Below are 9,650 nucleotides of genomic sequence, written 5' to 3'. Positions count from 1 at the left end.
TTTTTATTTTTCAGGACGTTACGATAACTTGGCAACTCCACTAGGGACTTTTAGAGAGTCATATCGTTATTCAATTAATTATTATATTTGCAATAAAATTATGAATTCATCTTAATTTAATTCTTGATCCATTGTTTGTTTTCACATGCTTAAATCACTTGAAATTTCACATTTTCTTTTATTCTCTTGTAAATAGTTTTAATGACGTGTGCACTTAGTGTTTTTCAGCATTGTTTGAGAAATTTTGAGATTTGAATTTTTTGTTTCACTTGGTAAAGGTTGGTAGATTTCTCCTCAGACACTCACTGCATATATATGACGTAAACATGATACATAGGTTGTCTCTAAATGTCAAAAGTGACGATGATCATCACCCTAGATATGTCACTAAATGTCAAAAGTGACGATGTATGTGTTATCGTCATGTATTGTTAAATATATAATGAAGCTAATGGATAACGTCACAGTTTAATTTGCATTCAGTGACAATTACTTTTGTCATCAAATGATATACATTTTCGTCAATAATAAATCATATCGTCACCAATAACACAATAATTTCATTTTATACGTGACGAAAAGAAAATTGTCACATTTTTAGTAACATAGTATATCGTCACCTAATAGTAGCATGGATGACATTTATATATAACATCACTATATAATTAATATTCAATGACAACTAATTATGTCACTAAATTATGTAAAATTTCGTTATTGATGATTTATATCGTCATGGATAATACATTAAAATCAACCTATATGTGACGAAAGAGATATTGTCAATTTTTTAGTGACATAATATAAATGTTACCTAATAATATTATGAATGACGTTTATGCATAACGTCACTTTATAATTTATATTATATTACAGTTGATTACGTCACTAAATTAAATAAGATTTCGTTATTGATAGTTTATATTGTCACAAATAATGCATTAAAATCAACTTATATGTGATGAAAAAGATATTGTCACATTTTTAATGACATAATATATCATTACCTAATAATATTATGAATGATGATTATGCATAACATCACCATATATAATGTCACCAATATAGTGGTAAAACTAAAAATTGTCACATTTTTAATGACAAAATATATTAAAATAAAATTATTTATACAAATCAAAATAAAAAAATAGATCACTTCTTGTAAAATAATAAGATTTAAAGAAATATTTCACTAAAAACATAATAATTTCATTTCTATAAATATAAAAATGTTTAAATGTTTACAGAAAATAAAAATAATATGATAATACTATGACTTGTGGAATATTTCGTTGTAGCAATCTCAATCCTAACCTTGAGTCGGTTGTGATTATGTTGATGTTGAGTTCGTGGTATCATTTGAAGCTACAAATTAAAATAATCAACATTAGTTACTACAATTAATATTATATAATAATTTTTATTTGATTAACTATATTGTTTACATGAAAATTGAAGTGAAGGCACTTGAATAATGAGTTGCCTTGAAGAAATTCATCCTATTTGGTTCTTCATCATCCTTGCACTATATGATTTCAAAAATAAAAAATTAGAATTTAAAATAAAAATAAAAACTTTATAATAAATATCAAAAGTGTCCAACTTACCATAGCATATCGGCTAGCGACAAAAGCCCGAGATCCTTGATTAGGAGTTAACTTGACATTTCTTCTAACTCTTGCATTAGTTTCACACTTCCTCTTTAATTATGAACATGTATAAACATAATTTATAATTTATTATAGAAATAAAAAAAGAGTAAAAATTTTGAATCACATAAATCAAAATACAGTAATCGTACCTGATATTCAGGATCACTATACAAAACACAAAGTTGTTCCCAATTTTCTTGTGTCAAGTTATATTGTGTCTGCTTGTTTTGGCGTGCCACAACATCATTTGGGAATTTCTTAAAGTGAAAATGAACCTTATGTTGATAGTTCCTTGATAACTTTGACATAATTGACATGACAAAGCTCTTCACTTAATCATTATCTAATTTCATCTCAAACTTTGACTAAAACATTAAAAATATATAATTAGATAAATTAAGTACATAAATATTAAAAAAAATAAGAAATATTAAACTAAATAAACTCACTTTGAGTCTCTCTAGGGCATGAAGTTTATCATTATCCTTCATATCCTTCCATTTTATTGGTATCGATATGAATTGTCGAGAAATGATTTCAATTTCAGAAGATAATTTGACTGATTGAACTGCGTCAATAGGTCGACCCTTTCCCTCTGGTATCTCTACTATCAACTTATTCTTACCTTTCATGATATTTTCTAGTCCCTTACCTCGACTTGGTCCTCGCACCTTTTTATGTGATAAATTAAATGAATCTATAGAATAAAAATATTAACTTTGGAATAATAAAAAAATAAATAAAGTATTCAACGTTAAAGTCAAAGACTTTGCTACAAAGAAAATAATGTGTATATATACATATTCTTATTTTTTATTTTTTTAACTATATCATTGGATATAATGTTTACATGAATTTTCAATTGTTGTATCTAGATCAATTTCTTCATGTGTTTGATTTGGAGCATCAGTAACTTGTTGAGGTTCATATTCTTGGGTTCGATTTAGTTTACTGGAGACTTCTTGAGTTTCATTTTCTTGTGTTCGAATCCTTTTACGAAATACTCTGCCTGGTGCCATCCTAAAACATATAAAAAAATATTATAAGTAATATATATAATTCGATTTATTAAGTTATGCAATCAAGATTTGGGAATCCTTGAGCATTTGTTTATTGTTCTCATGGCCTTGGTACTAATTACTCAGTTTTGGAAACACAACGCATCACTGATCCAGAGCAAGATAAAGCCAATTAATCTTTGCAAATCAGATGGTAAATAATGCAGCCAAAGATAACCCATCTAACTAATATGCAGTTGATCCAGCAGCGTTTAGCAAATTTTGTAAATAATGCAAATTTTGCAGCAACGTTTAGCAAATCAGACTTAATGATAAGATGCATATCAAGGCAAATTTTGCAGCAGTGTTTATCATATCAAGGTAAAATCAAATAAACTCAACTGTATGAATGAATGGTCTTAAGGCTGTTGTTGGGCATCCATGTAACCTGCATCAACCAACACTTTCTCCCTTTTAGCCAACTCAATATCTCCATCAACCATCATCTTCACCAATTGCTCGAATCCAACTTTGGGTTTCCACCCAAGAACCTTTCTTGTTTTACTTGATTCACCTTTCAAATTATCCACCTCGGTTGGCCTAAAATACCTCTTATTAATCACCACATGGTCTTTCCAGTTCAGCTGAACATACCTAAAAGCCACTTCTAAAAACTCCTCTACCGTGTGCGACTCCTCGGTCGCCACCACATAATCGTCTAGCTTCTCCTGTTGCAGCATCATCCACATAACTTCCACGTAATCCCCAGTAAAACCCCAATCCCTCGAAGCTTACAGATTCCCCAAAAACAACTTACTTTGCAACCCAATCTTGATCCTGCCAACTGCCCGAGTAATTTTATGGGTCACGAAATTCTCCCTTCTCCTCGGCGACTCGTGATTGAACAGAATCCCATTACATGCGAAAATCGCATACGCTTCCCTATAATTGACAGTGTACCAATGCGCAGCGCATTTCAAAGCCGCGTATGGAGATCTGGGGTGAAATGGGGAATCTTCAGATTGTGGCAGAGGAGTGGATCTGAACATTTCTGAAGATCCGACTTGGTAATACCTGATATGGCTCCGATCCGTGTCGGCGATATGCGATCGAACAGTGACGTGTAATCAGGGATCTCAAAAGAGATGGCGACATGGGATTGGGCAGCCAGGTTGTAGACCTAGTCGGGACAGATCGTCGATCCAACGACGAAGCGAGGAAGCGTCAGAGAGGTCAGCATAATAGAGCTTTATCCGAGCCTTGTGAGCATTATGGGGGTCGATGTAAATGTGGTTTATACGCTACGTATTGAAGTTGGAAGAGCGGCGGATCAATCCATGGACTTCGTAGCCTTTGATGAGAAGGAGCTCAGTCAAGTACGAACCGTCTTGACTGGGGATGCCGGTGATTAACGTGATCTTGCGGTCGGGAGGTACCTCACCTTTAATGGTGGAAGATCTAGTTTTGGATCCGACACTGGAACTGTCATTTTGGCTTTCCATTTTGGAGTCTATAAAAGTCTGATGATGCGACTGGATTTTGAGGGCAAGAAAATACACGGCTTCAATGATTTGGGCGGTTAGTGCAGTTGCGGTGATTTTATTATTAGGGAGAAAGGATACAATGGTCAATTACTTCCCTCCAAACTTACCATTTTGTCCTCTCCAATACGATGTGAGTACCAGTTAAATCATCCATGTTCTTGCTGTTAGCTAAACTTGAGATAAATCAATTTTCATCACGTTAAAAATATATGGTGTTTTCTTGCTGTTAATCAAATTTGTTCAATTTTATTTTTTATATTTTCTTATATCACGAGTTTTAGATTTATTGAGAATATTAGCCATATATTCTATGGTAAGACTTAATGATAAGATGCATATTAACCATAAATTATATGATATTTTTCTCATACTTGAATAACTAAAATTGTTTAAATCATGAATTTTGATTATATTTTGTATTTTGTGGATTAGGTTGAATATTTAGATTAAACAAGTTCAAAATCTAATGATTAACATGATCTTCACCAAATCCCAAATTAAAGAGGAAAAGTCGAAATTTAATAAGTTGGCAAGATCAGAGGTGGTTTTTGCATAAGGCGTGGGCACGACTTCTTCATCCTAAGCTATCGCAAAAGAAGTCTGTAGTTAAGACGTGTACACAACTTATTTATCCTGAGGTATAACAGAAGTAGTCTACAATTAAGGTGTGGGTACGCCTTACTAGTCCTTACAACCCTAAATTAGGGTTATAAAATTACAAGAAAAAAAGAGTTTAATGACGACCGAAAGACTTTATAGAATCATTGTTATCTTTAGAGAATGATGAGGGTATTAAAAAATCCCTATTTTTGTGGGATTCATTTTTAAAAAACTTCCTTATCTAGAATAGGACAATCATTATAAAAGGGGAGTTATTATTTTCATAGGAGACATTAAGTTTTATAATTTAAGAGTTTTAAATTTAAGAGTTTTATAATTTAATTGTTTATGAAACTTGTTTTATAATATTAGTTTTTTTATATATGAAAGAGTAATATTTTATATTTTAAAATTATTGATGTTATATGTATCTAAATATACTAAAATTTTATGGGTATTTCTATGATCAAGTATAAATATCTATTTTTTTCCTAAACACTTTGATGTAACATCATGAAAATCATAGAAATATAATATTATATAAAAAATCATCTGCTCATTTCTTTTATAACAATTTATTATTTTATGTTTTACTCTAAAAAAACTTTGAATGTGAAATAATCTAATATAAAATAATGTCAATAAAATAAAATAAACAAAAAAAACTCTATAAATTTCATTATTTAATAAGGTTGTTAGATTAACTTATTTTTAACATTAACTGACATAATTTCATGACGTCTTTTAAAATCGTCATATAAAAACAAGTGACAAATAATTGATTTCGTCGTGCTAAAACTATTTTTTGTCACTTTTAGTGTCTTATAAAATATGACAAATTAAATTGCCACGAATAAAACTTATTAGTGACAAATGTGCAACGCCACTAATTCAAATTCAATCGTCATTATAATAAATTGTCACTAATACCTATATTTTCATCGGAGATGATTTTACAACGTCATTGTTTTATCTAAATGTCATTAAAAAGTTTCCTACCAAAGAATTTGGTGGGAATATTTTGACGCCAAACATATAATGACAAAAATCAATGACCATTTTTAAAATTGTCATAAAAAATATACCATTAATCAATAAATATGACGAAAATAAAAAATGTCACATTATAGTATGTTTTGTGACGATATACGTAACATCATATAGAATTTTTTTCATAAATTGACAAATTTGTTGTAGTAGATTCTTGAATTTTTTTTCTAAAGGGTCTGTTTCTAGTAACCTTTCTTGTGAAACCCATATCTCTCCCAAACCCCGTTTCTTATTCACCGTACTTCGATCGGTGGTGGCTTACACCACTACCCTCTTCGTATTTCGTGTTACTTTTTGACAAAACCTCGATCATAAATCCATTCATGCAAGCTATTGTTCGTGGCGAAAGAGGGAGAGAAGACCGTTCGAAGTTCTGACTCTAATCTCCTTCTTTGGACAGTGAACATCATCACCGATAGCAAGCACAGCGTCATTCCACCCAGAAAGAAACCTGACCACCCTTACTCTGATTCGGCCTGTTGTTAGCCATAAATTAACGTTTGAAAGTTTCATTGGAGAATCCTAAATCCTATAGTTGTTTCTGTGATTTCTCACTGATTCTGTCATCGGTTGGTTACACCATCGAGGTGGTCATGTTCCTTGCTCTGTTCTGACCAAGACCCAAACGGTGTCGTCCTCTTCTATCGTCGTTTATTTGTCACCATCGAGGGTAATGCTTTATTTTCTTTTCCTGGTTATTTTGTTATTTTTGTGTTGTAATCTTAGCTGATTTTGGGGTGCTATTGGTGTTTGTTACTTTCTGGTTAATCGTAAATCATTCACGACCTCCGTCCCTACCGCACGCACCACCATAAGACGACAGTGCACGTGGGGCGTCTCAACCGGTCCATGAGTCTTCTTGAACCGGTCTAGTCAGACCGAAGTGGGCCGAGCTGAGTCAACTCGGACACGGTCAACTCGTTGACTTTGACTGACCATTAACCTGATCCTTGACTCTAACCAGTTGAATTTGACTTTGACCAGGGTTGACTTTGACCAAAAAGTTAAATTTTCCAAAAAGTCATATTTTATGTTTTTTAACGTTATTAGTCCGAATCCAAATTCTGTTTTGCCAAATTCGATCTCGGTAAGCCATTTTTTAGTTCTTTATCTTTGGATTCAACTTGGTTATTCAATTAAGTTATGTTTATGATGTAAATTTGTTTGCTATGTATCTGGGACTTTATGGGTCGTAGACGTAAAGTTTGAGGGCGATCGAATGGACTTTAAATGCTCAATCATAATGGCTCATAAATCGAGATAATACTTTACTATCCATTGCATGTTGTATGGTACAAGTTAGGTATTGATTAATGCATAAATAAATATAATTGGGTTGGGAATAAATATTAACTATTCTAAACCTATATTGATCCCGATAAAATGTCAAAAATGCCCTTTGGAAACAAATATGACATGATTTACCTCTGATACTGGAAACGACTTGGAATAAGTGAATGACATTGGATAAACCCTAAAAAATACCTTAAAGCTAAACATTGATATGCCTCTAAAAATCTTGGAACATGACCCAAGCTCGTCAATCTCTCTAGATACGATTGCAATACAGAAATAAAAATATCATTGGGATACATGATCGTCGCCTCAAGATTCGTTCTAATGGTGGTATGATGGTGACTAGTTTAACAAGTGTAATCAATATTGAGAAGTGAATATTTTTAAGGATATCAATTCAAATGATTAGTGAGTACCGTGGTGTTGAAATTTGTTCAACCTAATTTGACCCAGAATCATGATAATTCAATATAAATCTTGTATAGTACAAATTATCGTTAAATTATTAAGCATTCTTTCAAAAACAAAATGGAAAAAATAGCCCTATAGATTAAAATTAAAAAAATGCCCTTGTATTGCAAAAAGAATAAGATTACCCCTAAAAGTGACAAAATAACCCTGAAAAAACATACCTGGTCAAATTACAAGAAAATGTATATATGTTTGGATTGATCAAAATTATCGAAATGTCCTCGAACTGCGAAATAACTAAAATAACCTCCAATGTTCAAATGGCCAAAATACCCTGAACCTTAAAAGAACCAAAAAGCCTAAGTGGATGTGACCTGTTGAAGTGACCTGTTATCTTAGTGACTTAAAAAAGTGGATGTCCTTGGTATATTTTAGAAACACCGATAAACCTAAGTGTTGTATCACCATTTGAGGTGAATCACGACCCAAGTACGTCGACTATTATGGATATTGTTGCAATTCATAAATAAATTAAACACCACCGAAATATTTGTTCCTCTTGTGAAGATCTATTCGATGCTGATTATAAGGAATGTTTGTTCAACTAATGTAATTAGTACTAGGGAGGGAATATCTGTGAAGTATCTTGACCTAAATTATTGGCAAGTATCGCAGTGTTGGAATCTGATTAGTGCAACTTAACTCAAGTCTGATGATTCTATATAATATTAAATATTACAAATTATCGCCCAACCATTATTAGGTTAAATTACTAATAATTCTTTAAGAATCAAATGTCCAAAATGCCCCTGAGCATGAATAATGGAATTACTCTAGTTATATATGAATTCTAAATTATTTTGACGTAAGGTTCCTAAATACATTCCTGATGCACGTGAACCCTAAATGGTATTGAAGTATCAATTCCTAAATTTCTGATTAGATCCATTAGTAATCGCACTCTTTTTATATATAGACATCATACTTGAAATCCAATCAATCTGCATAAATTCTACGTTTTCCAATCTTGATAATGATCAAATACCTCCAAAAAAATAACTGAATCTTCTGGTGTGATCCTTACGTATTGTATAACTGTTTTATCTGTTTTGAAATGTGATTTACCGATATTTCTGATTTACTAATTTACTGATATACGAGTTTACTGTTTATGTACCATAGCTATCTAATATATGTTATATGATTACTTATTTTCACTTAAAGATATGATTATACTGATTTATGGAACATTGAATTTACTACTTATTGTGTGAATTATTTTATTGAGATATTATTTTGGGTAGGATATTAGAGTATGGAGGTTCAGCTCTGATCAAGTTGATAATTCCTTACGGACCCAAGGCATTCCCTTAGGCTGGCTTATAGGTCCATTGGGCCTAGGGAAAGTCCTCATGGATACAGTTCTAGGGAACTACATATAGTGTACGAGTGGAGTGCATTTATGTAATTTAAATAACTACATAGTCATTTTTAGAATATTTTAATGGATCATGATTTTGATATTGTAAGGTACTGCTAAATCTAATTTCTATTGGATATTGTATGGGTAGGAGTTTGGAGTACGGAAGTCAGCTCTGATAAAGCTTGTAATTCATTACAAACCTAAGGTAACCCTTAGGTAGGCCCATAGGCCCCAAGCTACTTCCTTAAGATGACTCATTTTCTTTGTGCTTAGGGTAAGCCCTTATAGATGCAGTTTTGGGGGACTACATATGGAGTATTCAGATGGAGGATATTACAGTGATTTTAAATTTTGTTTTACTGAAATAAAAATATTACTATTTTTAATGTATGATTTTATTTATTCTGATTTCATGGGAACACACTTGACATCCTATTCCAATCTCCTGAACCTTGTTTTCTGAACATTTCCTCTGAAATGTAAGATTCATGTCTTTTACTTGAAGAAATATCAGTGGAACCTCAGTTCATCACAAAAACCTATAGAAGATTGAATCAATAAAGAAAGTGTTATGCTTTCATATTATCTGCATGCCCTTCAACATCACTTGGTAGTTCTGTATGACTGAGCTTCCTAAAGCTTACTCTTTTACTCACCATTTTAGGTTAAAAGAATT

At 31.9% G+C, this 9,650-nt stretch overlaps 1 pseudogene; it reads right to left on the bottom strand.

Annotated features, from left to right (window-relative positions):
* Positions 1 to 3,023: 3,023 nt before the first annotated feature.
* LOC120215495 lies at positions 3,024 to 4,199 on the bottom strand (annotated as a pseudogene).
* Positions 4,200 to 9,650: the final 5,451 nt, after the last annotated feature.

The sequence above is a fragment of the Hibiscus syriacus genome, unplaced genomic scaffold (assembly GCF_006381635.1).
Source record: "Hibiscus syriacus cultivar Baekdansim isolate YM2019G1 unplaced genomic scaffold, ASM638163v2 tig00110122_pilon, whole genome shotgun sequence".
Classification (NCBI taxonomy): Eukaryota; Viridiplantae; Streptophyta; class Magnoliopsida; order Malvales; family Malvaceae; genus Hibiscus; species Hibiscus syriacus.
Note: the sequence above shows the minus strand (reverse complement) of the source record. Positions and strands in the feature narration are given on the sequence as shown.